Below are 26,645 nucleotides of genomic sequence, written 5' to 3'. Positions count from 1 at the left end.
GAGTGATAAGAATGAAGAGCACTTAAATGTAAGCTTTGTTTCCAGGTGAGACTGTTATTTCCCATAAAAGGTAGTAACCTGTAAAGACAATGATTATGCACTACATCCACATTCATATGTTGAATAAACTCCAACATTTCTTAACATGTAGCTTATGATGTATCTGTTACATGAGAAGTCTGCAAATTGAAGTTCATTACTATTGAAGACGTATCTGATGTGATAACCAAGTTATAACAAGTATGTTCTGAAGATCAGCAACAAAACAATCAGGAGATTAGCAAAACATAAGTTATTGTGCTGCGCTCAGTCACTCAGTCATGTCTGACTCTCTGCAACCCCATGGGCTGTAACCCACCAGGCTCCTCTGTCCATGAGATTCTCCAGGCAAGATTACTGGAGTGGGCTGCCATTTTCTTCTCCATGTGAGTTATTGCCTGTAACTAAATTATGAAAATGTTAGGTACACTATAAAATATTATGCACTTAGTTACTCATAGTCTTTAACAAAATGAACTTCAATGTTTAGATTTATTATCTTTATTCAGCTGGGACAGTCATTCAGCTCAAGCTTTTTAAAGCTCTCAAAATATCTAGAACCAGTCTGGTTTTAATAACAATAACAAAGTGATCATAAGGAAAACTGAATAGTTGGATTTCAGGAAATGTACCAATTTCAAGTTAATGTTTAATAGCATTATCAAAGCCATGGGTCTAGTCTATGGGCTGGTGGATAAAGATGGAATTACCTTTGAAAATGTATGGATATATATACACTGTCAATCATCCCAGGCTGTGGTTGATCCTGGGGTACATTTTTAGGCTACATGTAAACAGACAATAGAGGAAGGATTTTCCCTAGGGCTTAGAAATAAAGTGGTATGAACTTTTCATTAATCAGGGTTCTCCAGAGACACAGAGCCACTAGGATCTATGTAAATATATGAGATTTATTATAGGAATTGCCTTGGCTCACGTAGTGATGGGCTTCCCAGGTGGTGCAGTGGTAAAGAATCCTCCTGTCAATGCAGGAGACACGAGAGGCGTGAGTTCAATCCCTGAATCAGGGAGATCCCCTGGAGGAGGAAACAGCAACCCACTCCAGTATTCTTGCCTTGAAAATTCCATGGACAGAGGAACCTAGAAAGCTACAGTATATGGTTGTACAGAGTCAGACACAACTAAGCATGCCTGTGCACACACACACAAACACACACACACACTTATAGTTATAGAAGTTGAGAAATCCCATAATTTGTCCTCTGCAAACTAGAGAACCAGGAAAGCTGGTGGTATAATTTAGTATGGGGCCAAAGGCCTGAGAAAGGTATGAGATGGGAACGGGGAACATCTGGGAAGTCCCAGTGTCCTAAAGTCAAAGGACCAGGAGCTCTGATGTCCAAAGGCAGGAAAAAGATGAATGTTCCAGTTCAAGAAGAGACAGAGAAAATTTGCCCTTCCTCCATCTTTTGTTCTATCTTGTTCTCAACAGATTGGATGATAGCCACCCACCTTGGTGAAAGTGGATCTTCTTTACCCATTATATTGATTCAAATACTAATCTCACCTGGAAACATTCTCTCACAGGCATGCCCAGAACTAAAATTTTGCCAGTTGTCTGGGCATCTCTTAGCCTTGTCAAGTTGACACATTCAATTAAACATTGCAGACTCCAAAGAGTGGAAAGACCTCGAATGATTGCTATAATGGGGTGACATTTCCATGGTCATGTGGAAGCTGAATGGAAATGAGTGGAGGCAGTGAGTTTCCACACTGAAGGGCAGCAGGAGGTTGCCCGTGGCAGTCACAGCAGGGCGGTGCAGGGCCTGGCTTCCAGTCAAGACAACATACAAGGCAGCAAGTAAGAAGAGCTAAGACTGACCTTCAGACAGGTGAGTGAGGAGCTACCCTACCCGAGATGTGAATAGCGGCAGAAGTGGCATCATTAACACAGATTACTGTGCCCGACAGAACTCATAATTCACAAATATCTTCAGCAATAGCTGTAGCAGATCAGTAATAACAAGAAACAGCCCTGAGTCAAGGTATCTCAGAATCTTGTTTTGACATCATGTGAGGCAGTACCTTGGGGACATTTTCAGGAATACACAAAGTATCTTCTCCAGAGGAGAAGTCTCTGGCAAAGAAGTGCATGGGGTCTTGTGCCATTGTGATTTGAGTAAATAAATAAAGAAGTATAATTACACTTGAGGTTCATGACATTGTACAGGAGACAGGGATCAAGACCATCCCCATGGAAAAGAAATGCAAAAATGCAAAATGGCTGTCTGGGGAGGCCTTACAAATACCTGTGAAAAGAAGAGAGGCGAAAAGCAAAGGAGAAAAGGAAAGATATAAGCATCTGAATGCAGAGTTCCACAGAGTAGCAAGAAGACATAAGAAAGCCTTCTTCAGTGATCAATGCAAAGAAATAGATGAAAACAATGGGAAAGACTCGAGATCTCTTCAAGAAAATTAGAGATACCAAGGGAACATTTCATGCAAAGATGGGCTCGATAAAGGACAGAAATGGTAGGGACCTAACAGAAGCAGAAGATATTAAGAAGTGGCAAGAATACATGGAAGAACTGTACAAAAAAGATCTTCATGACCCAGATAATCACGATGGTGTGATCACTCATCTAGAGCCAAACATTCTGGAATGTGAAGTCAAGTGGGCCTTAGAAAGCATCACTACGAACAAAGCTAGTGGAGGTGATGGAATTCCAGTGGAGCTATTTTAAATCCTGAAAGATGATGCTGTGAAAGTGCTGCACTCAATATGCCAGCAAATTTGGAATACTCAGCAGTGGCCACAGGATTGGAAAGGGTCAGTTTTCATTCCAATCCCAAAGAAAGGCAATGCCAAAGAATGCTCAAACTACCGCACAATTGCACTCATCTCACACGCTAGTAAAGTAATGCTCAAAATTCTCCAAGCCAGCCTTCAGCAATACATGAACCGTGAACTCCCTGATGTTCAAGCTGGTTTTAGAAAAGGCAGAGGAACCAGAGATCCAATTGCTAACATCCACTGGATCATGGAAAAAGCAAGAGAGTTCCAGAAAAACATCTATTTCTGCTTTATTGACTATGCCAAAGCCTTTGACTGTGTAGATCACAATAAACTGTGGAAAATTCTGAAGGAGATGGAAATACCAGACCACCTGACCTGCCTCTTGAGAAATCTGTATGCAGGTCAGGAAGCAACAGTTAGAACTGGACAGGGAACGACAGACTGGTTCCAAATAGGAAAAGGAGTATGTCAAGGCTGTATATTGTCACCCTGCTTATTTAACTTCTATGCAGAGTACATCATGAGAAACGCTGGGCTGGAAGAAACACAAGCTGGAATCAAGATTGCCGGGAGAAATATCAATCACCTCAGATATGCAGATGACAGCACCCTTATGGCAGAAAGTGAAGAGGAACTAAAAAGCCTCTTGATGAAAGTGAAAGAGCAGAGTGAAAAAGTTGGCTTAAAGCTCAACATTAAGAAAACGAAGATCATGGCATCCGGTCCCATCACTTCATGGGAAATAGATGGGGAAACTGTGGCTGACTTTATTCTGGGGGGCTCCAAAATCACTGCAGATGGTGACTGCAGCCAGGAAATTAAAAGACGCTTATTCTTAGGAAGAAAAGTTATGACCAACCTAGATAGCATATTCAAAAGCAGAGACATTACTTTGCTGACCAAGGTCCGTCTAGTCAAGGCTATGGTTTTTCCTGTGGTCATGTATGGATGTGAGAGTTGGACTGTGAAGAAGGCTGAGTGCCAAAGAATTGATGCTTTTGAACTGTGGTGTTGGAGAAGACTTTTGAGAGTCCCTTGGACTGCAAGGAGGTCCAACCAGTCCATTCTGAAGGAGATCAGCCCTGGGATTTCTTTGAAAGGAATGATGCTAAAGCTGAAGCTCCAGTACTTTGGCCACCTCATGAGAAGAGTTGACTCATTGGAAAAGACTCTGGTGCTGGGAGGGATTGAGGGCAGGAGGAGAAGGGGACGACAGAGGAGGAGATGGCTGGACAGCATCACGGACTCAATGGACGTGAGTCAGAGTGAACTCTGGGAGTTGGTGATGGACAGGGAGGCCTGGTGTGCTGCGATTATGGGGCTGCAAAGAGTCCGACTCAACTGAGTGACTGAACTGATAACTAAACTCATGAGACAGAGAGGACAAGGATATGAAGATAAATAATCAAACTATCTCCACATGAGGTCTTATTAGTTAGTTTTTCTACAGTCCCAATCAATGCTTTGAAAAATATTTTTTGAGAATTGAAAGATAAGCAACTCAATTTTGGTTCCTCAGTGGAGAAGGAAATTGTGAGAACATGATGCAAAAGTTTTTAGAAAAGCAATTGAACCAAAATTAAAACTAAGAAAAAAATAGAAGTAGCTATGAAATTTAGTTCTATCATCAAGATTTAACAGTTATATTTATCAGAACATTCATCAGCTTCCAGTTGAAAAAGTTTCTGTACTTTGAGTTCAACAGTTTTCTCATTTTAGAGCTAAAACAATTTTTTCCCTTGTTTGTTCAGTATACTTCAAGTCATAAGCCCTCAAATATTTCTTACTTGATTTAAAGGATAATTTCTAGCTTTTATAAATTACTGCACGTTACAGTGTGTTTTTCCATAATTATTTTATTTCATCTTATAATTACCCTGTGATAGATATACTCTGTGATAATTTCATTGTTATTACTATTACATTTAGAACCATCCTTTATATTTATGTCTCTGTGTATACACATAAAAGGGTCAAAGAAATCAAGACTTTCCCAAGATTATTTAGAGACTATTCAACTATTCATATCATAAAATTCCTTTTTTTTTTTAACAAATGTCTTCAGAGTATTGTTTTATAAAAATGGAAACATCATCCAATATAATAGCATTGCTAACAATTATTACAGGACACGTTTTGGGACACATACTGCTTACATAAAGTAAGGACACATATATTTGCATAGTCTTTCTACTTGAAAATGTCTTTTAAGTAATGGAACTCCTTTAATCTCAAATATTTAAAGTAAAGACATGTAGGTGTTGAATGAATTTTATCTGCCTGATTATATTTGAGAACTAGCAATTTTTTTTTTTACCAAATTGAGTAAAGTTTAACTAAGTTGCAAAAAATAATAATAATAAAATTTAAAACATATTCCATTTAAACTGAAGCTCTGCTTTAAAGGAAAATGGAGAATTGGTGAAAAGAGAAAACATTTCAAACCCTAAACTTTGTTTGAAATGGTCTCAAATTTGTAGTCAAAGTGATTTTTTAAATTTGTTTTGTTTTCCATATTTGTTGTTGTTTTTCAGTCACTAAGTTGTGTCCAGCTCTTTGTGACCCCATGGACTGCAGCACAGGAGCCTTCCACATCCTTCACTATCTCCTGGCGTTTGTTCAAACTCAAGTCCATTGAGTCAGTGATGCCATCCAGACATTTCGACTTCTGCTGCCCCTTTCTCCTTTTGTCTTCAATCTTCCCCAGCTGTCTTTCCATATCAAGGAGCCAAAATATTGAAGCTTCAGCTTCAGCATCAGTCCTTCCAATGAGTATTCAGGACTGATTTCCCTTAGGGTTGACTGGTTTGATCTCCTTGCTGTCCAAGGGACTCTTAAGAGTCTTCTCTGATGCCATATTTCAAAGCCATCAATTCTTCAGTGCTCAGTCTTGTTTACCGTCCAACTCACATACATAAGTAATGTCTCTGCTTTTTATTATTATTTTTTTTCTTAGATTTTTTTTGAGTCTTCATATGAATTTTATTTATTTTACTTTCCAATACTGTATTGGTTTTGCCATACATCAACATGAATCTGCCACGGGTGTACACGTGTTCCCAATCCTGAACCCCTCCTCCCTCCTCCCTCCCCATACCATCTCTCTGGGTCATCCCAGTGCACCAGCCCCAAGCATCCTGCATCCTGCATCAAACCTAGACTGCTTTTCAGTATGCTGCCTAGGTTTGTCATAGCTTTTCTTCCAAGGAGCAAGCATCTTTTAATTTCACGGCTGCAGTTACCATCTGCAGTGGTTTTGGAGCCCAAGAAAATAAAACCTGCCATTGCTTCCACTTTTCCCCCATCTATTTGCCATGAAGTGATGGGACCAGATGCCAAGATCTTAAGATTTTTAATGTTGAGTCTTATGCCAGCTTTTTCACTCTCCTCTTTCACCCTAATCAAATGGTTCTTTACTTCCTCTTCACTCTGCCATTAGAGTGGTGTTATCTGCATATCTGAGGTTACTGATATTTCTTCCAGCAATCTTGATTTAGCTTGTGCTTAATTCAGCCCAGCATTTCACATGATATACTCTGCACATAACTTAAAAAAAAAAAAAAAGTAGGGTGACAATATACAGCCTTGACGTTACTCCTTTCTTGATTTTGAACCAGTCAGTTTTTCCCTGTCTGGTTCTAACTGTTGCTTCTTGACCCACATTCAGGTTTCTCAGCAGACAGGTAAGGTGGTCTGGTATTCCCATCTCTTTCAGAATTTTACACAGTTTGTTTTGATCCACTCAGTTAAAGACTTTAGCATAGTCAATGAAGCAGAAGTAGATGTTTTTCTAGAATTCTCTTGCTTTCTCTATGATCTGATCCAACCAATGCTGGCAATTTGATCTATGATTCCTCTGCCTTTTCTAAATCCAACGTCTACATCTGGATGTTCTCAGTTTTTAAGTCATTCAACAAATATGTACTGAGTATTAACGATGCACTAAAACTCCAGTACTTTGGCCACCTCATGCGAAGAGTTGACCCATTGGAAAAGACTCTGATGCTGGGAAGGACTGGGGGCAGGAGGAGAAGGGGACGACCGAGGATGAGATGGCTGGATGGCGTCACGGACTGGACGAACCTGAGTCTGAGTGAACTCTGTCAGATGGTGATGGAACTCCGTCAGATGGTGATGGACAGGGAGGCCTGGCGTGCTGCGATTCATGGGGTCGCAAAGAGTCGGACACGACTGAGCGACTGAACTGAACTGAACTGATCTTTCCTTTTCTCCTTTGCTTTTCACTTCTCTTCTTTTCACAGCTATTTGTAAAGCCTCCTCAGACAGCCATTTTGCCAACTAAGGTCCATCTAGTCAAGGCTATGGTTTTTCCTACGGTCATGTATGGATGTGAGAGCTGGACTGTGAAGAAGGCTGAGCGCCGAAGAATTGATGCTTTTGAACTGTGGTGTTGGAGAAGACTCTTGAGAGTCCCTTGGACTGCAAGGAGATCCAACCAGTCCATTCTCAAGGAGATCAGCCCTGGGATTTCTTTGGAGGGAATGATGCTGGGAGGGATTGGGGGCAGGACGAGAAGGGGACGACAGAGGATGAGATGGCTGGATGGCATCATGGACTCGATGGACATGAGTCTGAGTGAACTCTGGGAGTTAATGATGGACAGGGAGGCCTGGCATGCTGCGATTCAGGGGGTCGCAAAGAGTTGGACATGACTGAGTGACTGAACTGAACTGAAGCACCAAGTTAGGCCTAGGAATATATTAGTGGGGACAAAAATCAAGGAGTGGAATAAATATATGATATAATATTCAAGACTGCTTGATAATGTCTGTGAAGGAAAAGAAATCAGTGAAAGAAGATTAAAAAATCATGGGCAAGGGTATACTATTTGATAGAAAGCAACCAAACAGGGTTTTTTCCTAAATGAGTTATATTTGAGAAGCAAAGACACAGTGATATAAAAAGAAGAGTGTTTGAGGCAGAAGAAAAAGACTCTAAGACAAAAATTAACTTTGTGCATTAGAAAAATAACAGAAAAATTAACTATAATAATAAGGCCAGTGTGAACACAGTGGAATAAGTGACAGTGCCAAATAAAGCTGGATGTTTTCAATGGGCATATAATTCAGAACTTGTAGAATATTAAGAATATTCAGAGTATAATATTTAGCCATTGGAATGATCTGAGCAAGGATGAGAAATGAACTGAACCATGTTTGCTTTCTCTGAATTCTTTGAAATTGAATCAAAAATTACATAAAGCAAAATAAGAAAACCTTAAGTGCAGAGATCAATGATGTTTTTACACAAGTATACATCATGTAATCACCACTGAGAATTCAGCTTTTAATGACAGACATTTGGTTCTATTATTTTCACAAACCAAAGTATAGATTTCAAGTTATTTCACAAATCACATGATCAAATGAAAATGGACATGAAAACATTTAGTAAATTATTATGTACATGTTTTTAAAAGGGGATGCTGCTGTTTAAAAATAATTCATGAGACAAAACTTGGCAAAGAGCAAACAAAATCATTAATAACAAACCAGAAAATGTGGAAAACTAAGGAAAAAGTCCAAAGAATTAAAAACAGCACTTATCTTTCAAAAGGTTTGAAACAAGTGTATTAAAAGATCATTGTAGGGGCCATGAGAACAATTAACACACAAGAAAAGGGTATGGAGACTAGTAAGAAAGAGATGGCTGTAGTTTATGTAAAAGAGATAATGGAGGCTTGAACTAAGATGATAACTTCTTGACATGGTGAGAGATGCAAGTTGGAAACTGGAGTTTCCATTTCAAGGTGAAACCAATAGGCATTTTTTGCTGTACTGAATACAGGTGTGAGGAAACAAGAACTACAAAAGATGATTCCAAAGTTTTGGTTCTGAGCAGTCATAGTATAAATAATTGGTGTTGTTATTTTTGAGACAAACAAGGAGTTGATTGAAGGTAAAAGATTATCAAGTTTCTGTCTAGCTGTGTTGAGTTATAGTTGTCCATTAGAATCCCTGGAGTCTGAAGCTTTTTGGGGAGGCTGGATGACATAGCCTATAAAAGTACAAGTAGAAAGAAAAAAGACAAAGGACAAAAGTAGTAGAGCCAGCACATGCCTATGAAGGAAGAGCCAGAGAAGTATTAATATCAGGCAAATAAATGTCCGCCACAAATCGTATATTGAAGTCTTAAACCCCAATGCTTCAGAATGAGGTTCTATGTAAAGACAGGGTATATAAGAGAAAATTATGTTAAAATGAGGTCATTAGGATGGATCCTAATTCAATACATCTGTGTACCTTAGGAGACAAAGAAATTAGGACATAGACACAAACAGAAAACCATGGGAGAATGAAGTGAGAAGACAACCACCTATAATGAGAGGGGTATGAGGAAAAAGAGACCCTAACAACATGCTGACCTCAGACTTCCCCCATGATTCTCACTGCTGAGAAAATCAAACAAGATTCACAGACAATCATGTAACAGTAATTACCCAAGCTATATTGGTCTTCCCTGGTGGCTCAGATGATAAAGAATCTACCTGCAATGCAGGAGATCCAGGTTCCATCCTTGGGTTGGGAAGATCCCCTGGAGAAGGGAATGGCTACCCCTCCAGTATTCTTGCCTGGAGAATTCCAAGGACAGAGGAGCCTGACAAACTACGGTCCATGGGGTCACAAAGAGTCAGTCATGACTGAGCAAGCTATATTAGCTACTATTACTGAGTGTCCAACAGTGTTGTTGGTGACTCAGTGAATGATTCTGATACTTGACCATTTTGCCAATAAATAAACTGAAACTAAGACAATCTGAGTTATGTCCCCGAATACCTGTTCTACTTTTGCCAACTAATAGCAAAGCCCATGCCCTTTCTTTAAATGTCATAGGAAAGCAGACTTTGGAGGTAAGACTTCTGTCTGAGGCAGCTATTATCACAGATTCACTGCCATTATCATCTCCTAAACTTTGCCTTTTAGGTACTTGCTTTATTTGGCAGGACTCCTTCCTGTCTGTATGCTTTCAAACCGATAACAGATGCAGAAATCATGTGTTTTAAGTTGAAAGTCTAATCTTTTAAAACAATTTACCTCAGATCAACAATTATTCTCAACAATTTACCAAGATTTGAATAGGTTTTAAATTGGGAAACATTATCTTTACAGACACCACATTGCTACCACATCAGAATAGATTTTTATGTCACCAAGTGAAATGTTCACAAACTGTAACCTCTTAGTCAGGGCCACATACACCATACACAGTAAATAAGTTTGTTTGTTTGTTTGTCTGTGTGTTTAGCAGAGGTAAGAGTTGAGATTTCAGCGGTCAGATTTCTTGGACACTAGGTCAAGGTGATGGACAGGCTGGATGTTGACTGGCAACCATTTTCATGTTTTCTAACAATAAAATCAAGATCAAAATTTGGATGCATGAAAACATTAAACAGCTTAATGACTATCAAATCTTAGATGTATACATTGATTATAATTCTAATCATGTCATTTTCCACATTCTCAGATACAGAATATGTTGTATAAATGCATATATATGTGTGTGTGTGTACATATGTACACACAACTATACAAATCTAAATTTTCAGACCAAAAATTCATTTTAGCTAAATATACCTAGTATGAATCATCATAATCCTATTTTCTTTTGAGTAAAATTTACTCTCACATAAAGTATATTTTCAGTGGTTATTCAAGTAAGTGAAGAATTCAAATTCAAGAATTTTTTAAGGTAGTAGTTTTTAACATAAAACAGAAGGTTCTGCTTTGTTTTTAAAGAAAAATATAATCAAGTGGCATAGGAAGGTTTGTGGTAAAAAGAAATGTCCATATTCATCTACAGTCCTTTTCACATTTTAGAAAAATCGTGTTTAGGCACTTCTGCATGTATTATTTTCTCCCACAAAATTGCACCATTATTAATATATTAACATTTGGCTTAACTCAGGACACTGTTTACTAACTTCTTACTCTAGTGGGAGAGTTTTATTCTTTTATCTCCCCCATTGTCAGGGCTTCCCTGGTGGCTCCGTAGTAAATAATCTACCTACCAACACAGGAGACATGGGTTCTATCCCTGGGTCAGGAAGATCCCCTGGAGAAGGAAATAGCAACCCATTCCCAGTATTCTTGCCTGGGAAATCCCATGGACAAAGGAGCCTGGTGGGCTACAGTCCACTGGGGTTACAAAGGAGTCAGACATAACTTAGCAACTAAACAACAAAAACAAGAACAGTATTTATCAGAACCTTGAGTTCTTCCAAGCCCTAACTTATTCTAACATTTATATCACAGCCATGTTCTCCCAGACCTCTACTCCCCAGGTTTATAGTGACCTTTAATGAAAACATGAATATAGAGGGATTAGCACCAAATCTGGCACTAACAGTTATAATAAATATTATTATTATAGCATTATTTTTATAAGTTCTCAGCTGGTCGGAAGGCACTATTAAGTTAAGCCCATTTTTCTAGTTTACTATTATATCTATGTCATCTGGCACTGTGCCTAACTGTAGCTATTCAAAAATGGTTGATGAAAAACTAACTGATGTATATTTTGTAGTGATCTTTAAGAATTAGAAAAAAGTTGTTCAGTGTCTCAATATTTAACATTGCACATATTCAGCAGAGTCATTTGGTAGAGTGAAAAATGTAAATAGATACTCTTTTTATGTTTTTAATTTATCTATATTTTTAATAATGTTTTGAAAAATATATTTCTATGTGCTCTAAAATTTTTAATGTATCTGCTCAAATTGACTCATCCACACACAACATGGTGGAAAGGGATAGTTTTCCATGTACTTAGGGTAAGTAGGCCTTATATAGACTACATTATATTCTGTTGCTCTGTCTGTTGGGTCACTTTAAAGCAAGTTATATTTGTTGTATGTTGGCAATTTTATGAGCATAACAATAATTCAGAATTTTTCTTTTGGAACCATATAAGGGAAATCTTATTGCTTTCTGCTCTGTAGAAACATCACAGATTCTGGATTCTTCCATAATTTATCAAAGAATAATTTCAATGTGTCAGCTTTTACAAAATTTAAATACCAATTTTCAAGGAAGGGAATAACAAGTAATATTTTTATGATATTCACAGTTTTTAGTTTTAATTGTGTGAAAACTGCAGATTCTTATGTAGTTTTAAGAGGTAACACAGGGAGCTCTGGGCTTCCCAGGTAGCTCAGTGGTAAAGAATCTGCCTGCCAACAGAGGACACATGGGTTTGATCCCTGGGTCAGGAAGATCCCCTGGAGAAGGAAATGCCAATCTACTCCAGTATTATTGCTGGGAAATCCCATGGACAGAGGAGCCTGGTGGGTTGCAGTCCATTGGGTCATAAGTGAGTTGGAAACGACTTAGTAACTAAAAAACAGGGAGCCCTAGCAAGCCCTTTACTTCTTTTCTCCCAATGGTAAATTCTTATATCACTTTAGTATAATATTACAATCAGGAAATTACATCAATATATTCCGTTGACTTTATTTTGATTGCACTAGTTCTAAATGTGTGTGTGTATGTGTGTGTGTGTGTGTGTGATCTATCTTATGTGCAGATTTATGTAACCATTTCAATGGGCAAGATATAGCACAATACCATCACAATTATCCTTTGTTTTTCAACTTTAGATTTGTTAGAGTAAATGTACCCTTTAACTACATTTAATTATGGCTCCATGTTCTAAACTCAGACACAATTAAGCAAAATACACTTATTAGTTCAATTTCAACTCACATAAATTTTTTAAGTCCTAAATAATCACATAAATAAGAAAAACACTAAATATAACTAATTACTGATTTCTCACACTATGCTTTTTGGTAAATATTTATCACAATAGTTAAAAGAAAAAAATAAGTTTTACAAATATCTTTTATAGATCACATCTGACCAACCCCAAATATGGCTATAAGTAGCTCCTGCTGCTGCTAAGTCACTTCAGTCGTGCCCAACTCTGTGAAACCCCATAGACGGCAGCCCACCAGGCTCCCCTGCCCCTGGGATTCTCTAGGCAAGAACACTGGAGTGGGTTGCCATTTCCTTCTCCAATGAATCAAAGTGAAAAGTGAAAGGGAAGTTGCTCAGTCGTGTCCGACTCTTCGCGACCCCATGGACTGCAGCCCACCAGGCTCCTCCATCCATGGGATTTTCCAGGCAAGAGCACTGGAGTTGGGTGCCATTGCCCCGAAGTAGCTCCTAGTTTCCCTCAAATATTGATAAAAAACCTTTCTAATTTTAACCATAATTTCTTGGCAACTCCGAAAATTCCAGTGAGCTTTGGGCCAAGGTAGAGTGGTGGGTGGGCAGAATCTGACAAGTATATTCTCAGCTTTTGATCTTTTCTTTATTGAGATGCTTGAATAGATATGACTTAAACTGGAATGTATTCAGTTGCCTTACTTCTCTAGGAAACCAGGTATACTTCCTCAGAGTCCTTTGGATTCCCTACCCTCACCCCAAGGCAAGCAAAACTGAAAGGGAAATTAAAGAAACATCATGATACTGCTGGTCTCCATGAAAACACCATGATTATCTTTGTCTAATCAGATGGGAGTAATTTTCTTGCTCTCCACCTGACTAATTTTCTCTACTCTTCTCCCCTCCCCTCAGGTATCTAACTGCTAAGTGTTTACAGATTAATTTGCATGAAATGGTCCCTTAGCAATAATTACTCACAGGATCAAATCCCTCTACGCTTTGATACAGACGTTTTTTCTTGATGATACACCTGCTTTAATAAAGATTTAAAGTCAAAAAGTCAAATCCCAGAATTTAGCCTAAATAAGGCTATAGTTTTTACAATCTACTTAAAAGAACATTTTTCTTAGACTGATATATAAGGTGTTTTCAAGCTCCAGAATATTTTGTGTGTTTTAGATCACATCCACAGAACAGAAAAATTTATATAAGGCTGATTAGTTTTACAATACAGTTGCAGTCTGCTGTCAAAGTAGAGTCATCAGCTCCCCAATTCCTTTGCCCTGCAGGGTGAAGTAATTAATACTAGTAGGAGTGACAGGGAATGATAATAGTGAAAGGTCGTGGGTAACAAGACTGGCTATTTCTTGCACTGATTGAGTCTATGATTTTGTCAACGACAATTTAAAGCATTAGCTTCTACTTCTGTCAAATGATTATTACCCTACTAACTTGATTTATCAATTGGCTTTAACCCCGAATTACAGCCAACTGAAGACCGCTGTATTGTGGAGACAATTGTGGAGGCTTCTAATGCACAGGCAAACATTGTACCTCCTATTACTCCTATTACAGAGATTCCCAAACCAGCCCCCCACCCCAACTATAGCAGAAATGGCTTTTCTGCAATGGCAACATGAAATATACCCGTTAATCACCAATAACCTTGTCTCTACCATGACTGTTGTTCTGTTTCTCAGAAAGCTCCAGGTTAAAGGAAAGTTGTTTTTCAAATTGATTTAATTGCAAAAATTTAATGTTTCAAAAACTTTGGTTGCCAAAAAGTTCATTCAGATTTTTCCATAACATCCTACAGCAAATATTGAATAAACTTTTTGGCTAACCCAACAAGTAAAGTTGAACATGATTTTTCTGTTTCGTTTAGTTGGGCCAATTAAAACCTGTTTTAGAGTCATAAGATTTCCTTTGGAAATGATTTAGTGTCAGGTCCCTAGTGGACTTGAGCCTTCATGTCTTAACCAACCCAGAGAGCTAGACTACGTAGAGAAGCTTAATGGCCCAACAGTGTCATCTCAATGTCACACATTGCTCTGGGCAACTAGAGGGAAGGGACACTAAAGACAATACTACTCAATATCATTATACCTGCCATTGTGGATGTTTACAATGGACTTGGGATGTCCCCAGATTCTTTGTCACATCTCTCTGCTAAGTCACTTCAGTCATGTCCAACTCTATGTGACCCCATAGACGGCAGCCCACCAGGCTCCCCTGCCCCTGGGATTCTCCAGGCAAGAATGCTGGAGTGGGTTGCCATTTCCTTCTCCAATGCAGGAAAGTGAAAAGTGAATGTGAAGTTGCTCAGTCATGTCCGACTCTTAGCGACCCTGTGCACTGCAGCCTACCAGGTTCCTCTGTCCATGGGATTTTCCAGGCAAGAGTACTGGAGTGGGGTGCCATTGCCTTAGGCAGAGCAAAGATCACTCTGACCACTTTGCTGCTTATCAATATAATATTTATTTATATTAGGCAGGGTTATCCAGAGAAACAGAACTGATAAGAGATAGGTAGGTAGGTAGATAGATAGATAGACACTAATAGAATAAAGAGATTCAGATGAGTCAAAAATTTAATTCCAGTCCAAAGGCTGGCAGGCTTGAGACCCAGGAAGAGCTCATGTTTCAGATTGGGTCCAAAAGGCAAGGGATAAAAATGATTTTCCAGTTCAAAGGCAGTCAGGTAGCAGGAATCTCACTTAATCTGGGGTATGTGTGTGGTGGGTGAGGAGTAGGGGTCTGCTGTTTTGTTCTACTCAAGCCTTCAGCTGATTGCATGGGGTCCACCCACATTATGGAGAGCAGTCTGCTTTACTCATTCTGTTATTCTGTGCTGTGCTCAGTCATGTCCGGATCTTTTGCGACCCCATGGACTGTAGCCCACCAGGCTCCTCTGTCTGTGGGGATTCTCCAGGCAAGAATACTGGAGTGAGTTGCCATGCCCTTCTCCAGGGGAACCTTCCTAACACAGGGATCGAACCTGGGTCTCCTGCATTGCAGGTGGATTCTTTACCATCTGAGCCATAGTGAGTTAAAAATACTGACCTGAGTTGTTATTTCCTCTTCCAGAGGATCTTTCCAACCCAGGGGTCAACCCACATCTCCTGAGTCTCCAGCATTACAGGTGGATTCTTTACTGCTGAACCACTGGGGAAGCCCCTATTTCTATCATTTTTAATAGAAATGCTTATAATTATATAAGCATTATTTTCATCCAAAAACACCCTCACAGGAACACCCAAAATAATATTTGATCATATATTTGGGTATCCATGGCCAGTCAAATCAACACATAAATTTAACCATCAGAGTATATTAACTACCCTTATTGTAGTAATCATTTCACAATATATACATGTATCAAATTATCACACTGTATACCTTAAATGTACATATATCAATTATACCTCAATAAAGCTGTAAAAAATGAATCTTCATAATATTATTTCAATATATGCAAGAAACACATACCACTAGAAACATCTGCATGCCCTGCAGTCTATTTTGTAAACTTCATATTTAGTGACAGTAAACCTGGGTTGACAGAGAGGCCAGCAGAGAATTTGCATGAATATTTTGCATATTTGTGATGTATGGTATTGCATTTCTGGGGGAAATATTGTTTGGTGTAATCTGCGGTGCTACCATCTTTCAGATTAATTGTTCTGACCTTGGTCTACAAGCATAAACAGAATGTATTTCAGATAATGTTAGTTCCTGTCATAATTATATTCTGTGCACATTTAGGTGGAGAGGAGTTAAGGAGCATCTGTGTTTGCCAGCAGGAGCAAGAAACCTTGAACCAAAAACAAATGCATAAATCTAACCTTAGGTAGGATGCTAGCTATTAGATGAACACTGACCACGGACAAGGAGGTGCGAAACTGCAAATCATTACCTCAACCAAAACTACAGCTTCCAGAAGATAACATTAATGACACATTACTATAATCTGTGCCCATAAAATGAATCTTCTGAATTAGTTTGAAAAAAAACCTTTGTGTGATTACATCTATTAGATACTGGATAAAATAAACAGCTTTTAATGTATCCTAAAATTTGCTACAGGCTTGTCAATGTTGAAACTACTGTCAAGTGGCCATGTATTGACAGCACTTTGAATCACTCTGCAGTTACCAAAGCAAATAATATTTTCATGAATTTACAAACTAATTCTGACAAGATGATGCTTAATAATAATTAGAAAGAAACTTAGGGTCCTAAAAGTAACTTTATAATTTATAAACATTTAGTTTATATATCTTTACTTGATTGCTAAAAATGAAAAATCAATGTTTATCTGATTTTTAAATTTTTGCATGTATTTTTATTTAAAATATGCATCAAAATAATATAAATTTAATTTTTAAACATGCAAAGTCTATGAGTCAGGATACTTTAAGTCATTTGTGAATTAAACAGCATATAACTTAAAGTATCCTGACTCATAGACTTTGTATTTTTTACCAGCTGAGCCACAAGGGAAGCCCAAGAATTCTGGAGTAGGTAGCCTGTCCCTTCTCCGGGCGATTTTCCTGACCCAGGAATCGAACCAGGGTCTCCTGCATTTCAGGTGGAGTCTTTATCTACCAAGCTATCAGGGAAGCCCCAAATTAAACCTAGCTGAAACCAATTTAAACAAAGGAGAATTAAGCCATACAACTAGGAAGTTCAAAAGTGAAGTTCAGGTATGGTCGCATTAAGGAGTTAAGTGGCTCTTTTTTCATATGTTGGCTCCATTTCTTGATGCTCTTTGTATATTGGTCTCATTGTCTTCTTTAACAAACTAACTTTAACTATATGGAAAGATGACTGCTGGTTGACCCAATCAAATATTTTTCACAGCTTACTATCCAATAGGGAGAATTCCTCTCTCTTAACATTCATATGTAAAATGTCATTAAGAGATTTTCATTGACCCTGTTACGATTTTCTATTCTACTTGGAAAGGGGAAAATGTCTGTATTTAGAGAAGTCCAGGGCATAATTCCTGTTGTCATGAACTGGGTAACTCAGATTAATAGACATGTTATATTACATGTTTGAAAGAAAAGAGACCATCTTCCATTGTAAAATAGGTATTGGAAAGGTCAGAATCATAGATCGCCACTGCTTTATGTGACCAAAATAGATCATGAAACATTAATATATATTTTTGCTTCTCACTTGACTTCATAATCTTGAGTTTTATAGAACCAGCCATGTATAGTTCCAACAAAATGAAGTTAAAATTTATTCAAAGCACCATGTTAAGCACCATAAGCAATTTTAAAAGAAAGAAAATAATTTGTCCAATGACCTTACAACCTAAGAAGACTTTGTGGGGAAAACATGGAAATGCATTTTGGAAAAAAAAAAAAAAACCTGTTATAAAATTAAACTGAAACTCCTTTTATTAAATATTCTATATCATATTCCATACAAAAAATCAAAGAGCTCATACCAGTATAGGATATTCTTATGTATAAGTAAGCATTTACTTATTTTCTTTATTTATTGACTTCATTATTTCTTTTCCCTGGGTGTCCATTTGGCAAATTAACACTCCAGGACGCTAAATGGTACTGAGGTGATCTGAAAGGATTTAGATACCTTTCAATTTGCCTGAAACTCAATTTCCCCAAAAATGACTTAATTAAGCTTTAAAACACTCCCAAGAGAAAGCTCATGTTGTCACTGAACAGAAAGTTGTAATACAGCATTTCTGTTATGTAACATCTATGACTCAATTATTCTACATAAATGCTTAAGCAACAGAAAAATCTGTCCAAGAATGCCTAAGAACAAGGACATCAGGGTAAGAATTCAACCATCATGCCCGAACATATACTTTATTTAACATCATACTTACTGTGCCTTCCTTCTTTCATTATCTTTGAATTATAGATCTTTCAAAATGTGACTGTTGCCCAATAAATCAATAAGTTCCTGGAGTGTATTACATTTATCTGCCACTCTACATGTTTTTATAAATTGTTTTTTTTTTTTCTTTTGAACTTGAAAGAGAAGGTCATGCCAGAAATAAATGTATCATCAGGAGAAAGTTTGGACTAGAAGCTGTTCTGCATCATTGGGAAAATATCCAAGTAAACATACTATCCAGAGAAGAGTCCTGCTAAGTCATTCCAGAACAACTTTTACCAGAATATAATTACAGGGCTGTAAATATATTTGCTTTAATGGTTGGTACTACACCTACAATTATAAGCAGTCCATTTACGTGATAAAGGTCTGAACAAAGAAAGTAATAAAGGGCTTTGAAATATTAGACAGCAGAGGGGGTTCTCAGTTCTCAGTGAGTTATACCCATGATGACAATCTGTGACAGAGAGGCTATTAGCCTCATGCTCTGCATGGTGAATCCACATCCTGTGTGCCAGTGAGTTCTCCAGACATACTCATCACTCTTGTTATTTTGCCTCTTCTGACCAATTGGGTGGTTTTTATTGCTTCTTCAAACTCAGTGTACCAAAGGAAGTCAAAAACAACAACCAAAAACTTTGTATTTAGGGGTTTCATATACAGAAGAAAATTCAGAAGGACAAATACCATCATTTAACCTTTTCACTATTGATTTTAGCATAAGTAAAGAAATTTATTTATGCTTATCTCTTATCAGAGATAAGACAGTAAGTATTAATAGATTCAAAACTACAAACCTGCGGCTTAAAGCAAATTAGTTAGAAAATGTGGAAACTTCATGACAAAATATCACAAGTCCACAATTCCTTCCCTAAAATGTGTGTTTCAGAATTCAGAATTTTTCCAATTTTAAATTTGAATTTCCATAGTGTCCACACCATGTATTGCATAAATTTCTCCACAGTTTCAGGGGCAACACCTGTAATCAAGGCCCCAACACTCTGCAATGAAATTTAGGAATTGTCTAAGAGGGTCAAGTATACACATGAATTCCCTTTAGAGTCTCCCACCATACATATTTGTAGGAAACTTAGGAAAAATCATTGTTTTCAGAGCTGTTTGGGTTTTAAGGTGGGAAAAAAATATGGTTCAGTTTCTCAGACCTAGATTCTTCTCTGCAAAGACTTCTCTCCTCAGATTCTTTCTATGCTTTTGCTAGTAGCCTGTGCCCAGAACTTCCTGAACCCCAGCAATGAACACTGGATTCCTAATCTAAGCAAATGTGTTTCAGGGGAGCAGTCTGTAAACGCTTCATTCACAAACCATCTCTGTTATTATTGGTATTCAATTTTCCTAGAGTTAATGCCATTCAAAGAATCACCCATCATAAGGATTAATATATTTTTGCAATAAGGCTGTTGAAAAGTCATGATGCCAAAATGTTTTTGAAATCAGTTAAGATGTTCAGTGAATTCATAACCAAGTTACCAAATTACTCAAGCTATTGTGTTTAAGGGTGAACTGGGATAAGCAACAGGCAAGCTAGCGGCCAAACTCAAATGTCACTGTCATAGTCCATTCAAGCTAGTATATCCAAATATCATAGACTGAGTGGCTTATAAACAAGGGAAATTTAGGTCTCACAGATCTAAACCCTGGAAGTCTGAGACCAGGATGCTAGCATGGTTGGATGAGGATTCTCTTCCCAGTCATAAATTTCTTGTTCTATCTTCACATAGTGGAAGGGACCAGACATACCTCTGGAGCCTCTGTTAATAAGGTACCAGTCCCATTCATGAGGGCTTCAACCTCATGACTTAAGCAGCCCTCAAGGGCCCACCTCCTAATACCATTACCTTAGGAGGTTATGAATTGCAGAGTGGCACAAACCTTCAGATCATATTGGTTACCATCAAAGTATTATACCTAGTCAGTATTTCATTTTACACTTATTACTTATTGACATAAAGAGTAATGGGGAGGGGGTGATTTTCTTTTTAAAAATGTATAGTAGACTGGTAACATTTACACGTTTAACTAGGCTGGTTCAATTCTGTTCATTTTGAAACAAAAAAGGGAAAAAGAAATAACCATTTAAATAATACAAGTGAACCCCTGTCACTCTTTTACTCAAAATTGATTAGCCAGCATGATCATGATTTGACAAGAAGCTGCTCTTTCCATTGTAGTCTGGGTCCCTTGTGTCACGTCTTGTACACATGACCTGTGTTAATTCTAATTCTAGTGTTTAAAGTTGCTATATGTTTCTGTGTGTGTTTTTTTTGTATCATATGGCCCCTAAAAATAAGCCAGATGCTTCATCTGGTGCTCACTCAAAGAAACAAGAAGGAAAAGTATCCATATAAAACTAATTTGGGTTGTTCTGATACTATACTTTATGGGACATTTCAAGATCAATTCAAGATCAATCTCAAGTATATGATACTGTCAATTTATAATCTATTGTCTGAGAAAGGTGAAATTGTACTGCATATGTAAGTTATTCAGGGCATTATGATTTGTTTAACCACAGCCTGGGATAAGAAACAAATATTCTCATAGGCCAAACAAAAATATATGGATAATTCAGAAAAAGATACAGCAGAAAACATGCACATATATTTTAGATTCACTGCTCCCCTTTGCATACATCCTAATGATTCATATGAAAATGTAGACTCATCTTCAAGTTATTGTACTCTAAGACAGACAAGCCCTTAGAGAAAAATACTACAAAATTCAGGAAATCTGCTAACAATTGCTGCTTTTTCATGGGATAATCATTCTCAGACCGTGGATCAAATGTTTCCACAATCACTCTACTGTGTAACATTTCATGAAATATGTCATAACAATACTGCTATTCCTTTACACAAACAATGCTAAAATTTCATTAATAAAGAAAATATAGATTTAATTTTCAACTCATTACAGAACATTCGTCAGAGCTTTTGTGGCTTTCATTCTATTTTGGAAATTTTCTATACGATCAAAACATTTCACTGAGATATCTCATTTGCAACATACATCCAATAAGCACAGGATCAAGTGCTTTAGGCCAGTTTTCTCATATGTAAATCAAAGCACCGGATTAAATGATATTTAAAATCCTATCTGACTATAACAGCATATGAATCTATAAGTCAATATGCTGAAAGACATCTGAAGAGCCTGTGATCCATGCTATACAAGTACATTCAACCTACTTACTAGTCTAAGATTATACGTTGGGCTTTGTAAATCTAATAGTTGAAATTGAGGCATTAACTCTCCAAAAACAATAACCAATAGCCCTACTCTGCCAATTTTGAGAATTCTCCTTAGGAAAGAAAATTGTTGAGCTTCCTTTGCTACCTCACCTCCAGCAAAGTAGGACTCTGAACCCATTTTAAACATGACAAGATATAAATGAAAATCACTAACATTAAAGTCAGGAGACTCGCATTTGAGATCCTTCTCTGCCATTTTCTAGTTCTGCATTATGACCTTGAGCAAGTCAGTGAATTGTGCCAAGTCTCAGTTTTATCCAAGTTATAAAATGAGAACAATCACCTCTATTCATTCACCAGCCCGCTGTAGATGGAAGAATATTTTGTAAACTCCTAAGTCTTATTTAAATGTGAAGAAAAATTAAAACCACTTTATATATCCTCCCCCAGGGAATTATTTCCTCCAGGAGATATTAGTATCCCTGATTTAAATGAAAAATGTTAGAAAAAAAAATGTCCCTCTGGAAACTCTTCCCAGGTGTGCCTTGTCATCTGGCTACTTCATCACAGTACCGCTGATACCCTCCTCATCATTTAAGTCAATTAACTCATATTGAGGCCAGCACTCAGCATGGGCTCCCTTCTGGAACATTGTCACCTTAGGCCTAACAAAGGAGTTGCCATTGATGTTGGTTTTGTGTGTCCACATTCAATACCCCACATAGCTGGTGACAAATTTAGAATAGTTTCATTGCTCAGTGAAAGGAATAGGTCAAGAATCATAGACATAGTTTATCCCCTTGCCTTCTGAATGAAATTTCTTTAAATTTAAGATCCTCTAGAGAAGAAAATTCCATTATTTACTCCAGTTCTATTTTATACTGCTCAACACTTTCTACTACCAGGAAATTCTCTCCTGTATTTAACTAACCAAAATCTTTCTTATTATAATGTCTCTAATCCACATTAGACGTTGGAAACTATTAGGAAAGTTAAAAGTCTTCAATACAAGCTGAAATAAATTTGCAGGAAAATGATGACTCTGTATGCAAGACAGCAAAGGAGACACAAATGTATAGAACAGACTTTTGGACTCGGAGGGAGAGGAAGAGGGTGGGATGATTTGGAAGAATGGCATTGAAACATGTATACTATCATGTAGAAATGAAGCACCAGACTATGTTCGATACAGGATACAGGATGCTTTGGGCTGGTGCACAGGGATGATCCAGAGAGAATGATATTAGGTGGGAGGTGGGAGGGGGATTCAGGATTGGGAGCTCGTATACACCCGTGGCAGATCCATGTCAATGTATGACAAAACCAATACAGTATTGTAAAGTAAAATAAAGTAAAAATAAAATTTAAAAAAATAAAATAAACAAAGATAAGCTAATTTGGAAAATATGTTATTTCCTTTGTGTTACTGGAAAACCAACAATTAATATGACTCTAAACTAAACATTTAGAAGGGACCCATATATAGTGAAAAAAGATGAGTTAATGTTTTAGGCCTGAAATTTCTTATACATCTTAGTAGATAGGTTTCTAACTGGTAGCCCAATCTCTCATAAAGCATTATAGTACTAATTTCCACTTATTACAAAACAGCTTTTTTGCCTGTATGACATTGCCTCTTAGACCCCATACATGACTTTAATTAAGATCTAACTTATTCATGACCATAATTCAGATCTAACAACCAGTCTAGTCAGATCAGGGTAATTAGTCCCAGAGGGTATTGTAAGAGAGCTCATTTTTCTTTTCATCTTTATATTTTGGCAAACAAGTTAGAGTACTGATTCATTTGGAGAATTCTATAATTCAGAGGACTAAAAAATGTGGGAGTAAATAAGCTAAACAAATTATTTTAAAAGATTCTTATAAGGGCTCATGTGCTGGTTAATTTGGTTTGTGTGCCTTTACTGTGGTCCAGAACAGAAAAAAATAATGATGATTAAACAACATCAAGCTAATAGACTCATAGCCTACTGCAAAGTTTATTAGAAAATTTAAAGGCAAGAGGTTAACCCTTGCATATAACCTGCCCGCTTGAAATTCCATATATTTGAAAGCATTTATATTCTACTCTTATTTCCATTATTTTTATTGTTGTTTTATTGAGGACTCTATTAATAACTTATATATTCAAGCAACTGGAAAGATGAAACACATTATATAGACCAAGGTGGTACAAAGCAAAGCTAATTACTCATTTAAAATGTTGCTATTACAATGTTCTTTTTTATACTATCATTATCTGATGCTAAAATGTTGCTATTATAGTGTTCCTTGTTGTACTGTCATTATCTGATAAGCACGTCCCTTCTTATTCATCACTGTGCTTGTAACCACCTTCAACATTATAGAAGTCTTCTCCTCCCCCTTTTATCAGAATTACCCAGTGATGTATAATGCATGCTGTTTGGTCTATACCACATAGCCAAAATATATATATATATATATATTTCTATATATATATATATATTTCTATATATATATATATATATATTTCTAACAATTTTCAAGAAAAATATATGAGTAATGTCACATGCCAAGTGATTCCAGGAGATGGTCATTCAGTAGATGGTTAATGTTGATTGCCACAACCAAAGTATGTAAGACAACATCTTCCCATCCAAAAGGCTAATTTGAATGCAACTGAACTAGAACAGTGGCCTATAAGTCAGGAGACCAGAACGACCATTTCAAGAACACCTTCACCTCTTGCCTAATCTGTAATAAGGCAGTAATCAGAGCTGCTGAGAGTTTTTGACATAGAAAGAAAGGTAGAGTTTAAGTCTTAAAAATTTGATTCCAATTCTAGCTTGATTTTATTTTATTTTTTTGTTGCTCCACTTGGCTTGTGGGATCCTAGTTCCCTGACCAGGGATTTAACCCAGGACCTTGGAACTGAAAGTGCAGAGTCCTAACCACTGGGCTGCCAGGGAATTTAAAATTCTAGCTTCATTATCTTATCAGCTTCATAACCTTGAAGGTGTTCTTTACTGTCTGAGTCTTCTATGCTTCAAAATAAAATGGAAAGAGTGATTTCAAGTTCAAATGTGAGGATTATATGAAAGCATGTGTGCTGATTCAGGAAGAAGAGGACCTGAAATAAAGTAGGTTCTGTCCTCCTTTCCCTCACTCCTCCTTCCTTCCTTCCCTCCCTCCTGTCCTCCTTCCTTCTTTTTTCTCCAAGTGGATCTTAATGAGGGATATTTCTCTTCTAATTTGCTAGTTATAAACATGAATTACAGAAGCTTTCTCTGAAAAGGGAAGTTGAGGAAGGAGTCTCTTTCCTCCACTCTCCCTTCAAGTTAACTTCCTTTTTTCCAATTCCTTTTTTTCCACCAATCAAACTGCAAGATTAATAATAGCTGATCCTATTTACAGTAAAGAAATTGAATTATTCTGAGTTAAGAATTACTTAAACTGTATCAAAGCACTTTATAACAGCCACAGTAAGTGCCTATCTGGACCAGAGAGAGAAAAATAAAAGCTTAGCATGAAATGACAGGGATGTAAGGGGAAGAGTGGGGGATCCAGAGCAGGGAGAGAGTAGATGAGTGGGACTTTGTGGAAAGAAAGGAGCAGGGGGAGATGAATGAAACTGAATTGCTAACCTGAGACCAGGCAGAGGAGTGTGCTTTATAAGTCAAGGTTTCCTCTGGGTTGATTTGTTGTTGTTCAGTTGCTCAGTCATGTCTGACTTTTTGTGACCTCATGGACTGCAGTACACCAGGCTTCCTAGTCCTTCACCATCTCCTAGAGTGCCTTAATCAGTGGCCCCAGCAATAGCATCAGTTATATTTAATACACAAATTTCTCTTTTATTCTGGTCTCACTCAGAGATGAATTTAGTTACAATAGTTCCAGAAGACATCATCAGAGGAAGACATCCTACATCATGGGGAATGTATTGTAGAAATTATCACACTGTAGAAATAGGGAAAGTTATTTCCATCTAAATAAACAAAACATCTGAAAATTCATGATATCCCATCTCTGCACCATGATGATTTAATTATTCAAATGGAACAAAAATTAGGAAATTAACTGTGTCCTAACGTCTATCTTCACTTTTTTTTCTCAGAAAGATAAAGTAAAAGATGCAGAATCTGATCAGGATGAAGGGAGTTTTGTGTTTAATTGCTGGAAGCTTCTAATGAGATGGAAAAACTTGAATCCATGCAGAGAGGCAGTCAATACAATACATGGAACACACTTCACCACCTAGATTGTTGTGGTGACTCAGCTAATATTTTCAGCCACCTCCTCATGTAACTCCCCCCCTTCACTTCCCCTCGCACCTACAATCTCCTGGAGGCACACACTGCACTACTCAGAGATTGCTGAACCATCTCACAATCCCCTCCACGCAGACCTTCACATTTGCTACATCCTCTGCTGGTATGTCTTCCTCTACCCTGTACACCTGACCAAGGAGCAACTGGCAGTTCTTTTTCATTCATTCCTTTACAGTTTTGCTAAGATTCTCCCTGAACAACGTAAATGTAAAACAGCTTGGTTGGATGTTCTGGGTTATGGGTTGGAGATAGATCCTAATAGGAAATGTAGTGGGATCACAGGTAACATAGAAATCAGTGACATTCCCATGTTTATGAAATCTAAATGTGGAATCCAATCATTTATGGGGCATCTTCATAGATATATATATTTTTGGTGCCAATACTCAAATGCTTAAGAAAAAATCTCCCTGGTTCTACTTCTGCCCTTTCCATCTAAAACTGGACTTAATTATCTGATTTTTTCATAGCTGCATCTGTGCTTTGCCTTTTCCAAATACAAGCCTGGTACTTAAGATCAGATGTCATTGGTCATCTCTTCATCAAGTCTAAGGGTGCTATTTTGCTAAATCAAATAATCTAAGCACAGAAATCTTCAGTTTCTTACTTAAAGTTACATGAAAAAATAAGCTTACCAAATCAGGATCACATATGGGCATCCTGACCCCTAGGTCAATATATTTTTCTTGCCTAGAATTTCAAAAAGTATTCAGTAAGATGTTAGCTTCTTGGGTTGTTAATAGGCAGTGCTTAACATTTTACTT

This window comes from Ovis aries, chromosome 1, assembly GCF_016772045.2.
Source record: "Ovis aries strain OAR_USU_Benz2616 breed Rambouillet chromosome 1, ARS-UI_Ramb_v3.0, whole genome shotgun sequence".
In the NCBI taxonomy this organism is placed as follows: Eukaryota; Metazoa; Chordata; class Mammalia; order Artiodactyla; family Bovidae; genus Ovis; species Ovis aries.
This window is presented reverse-complemented; position numbering follows the sequence as displayed.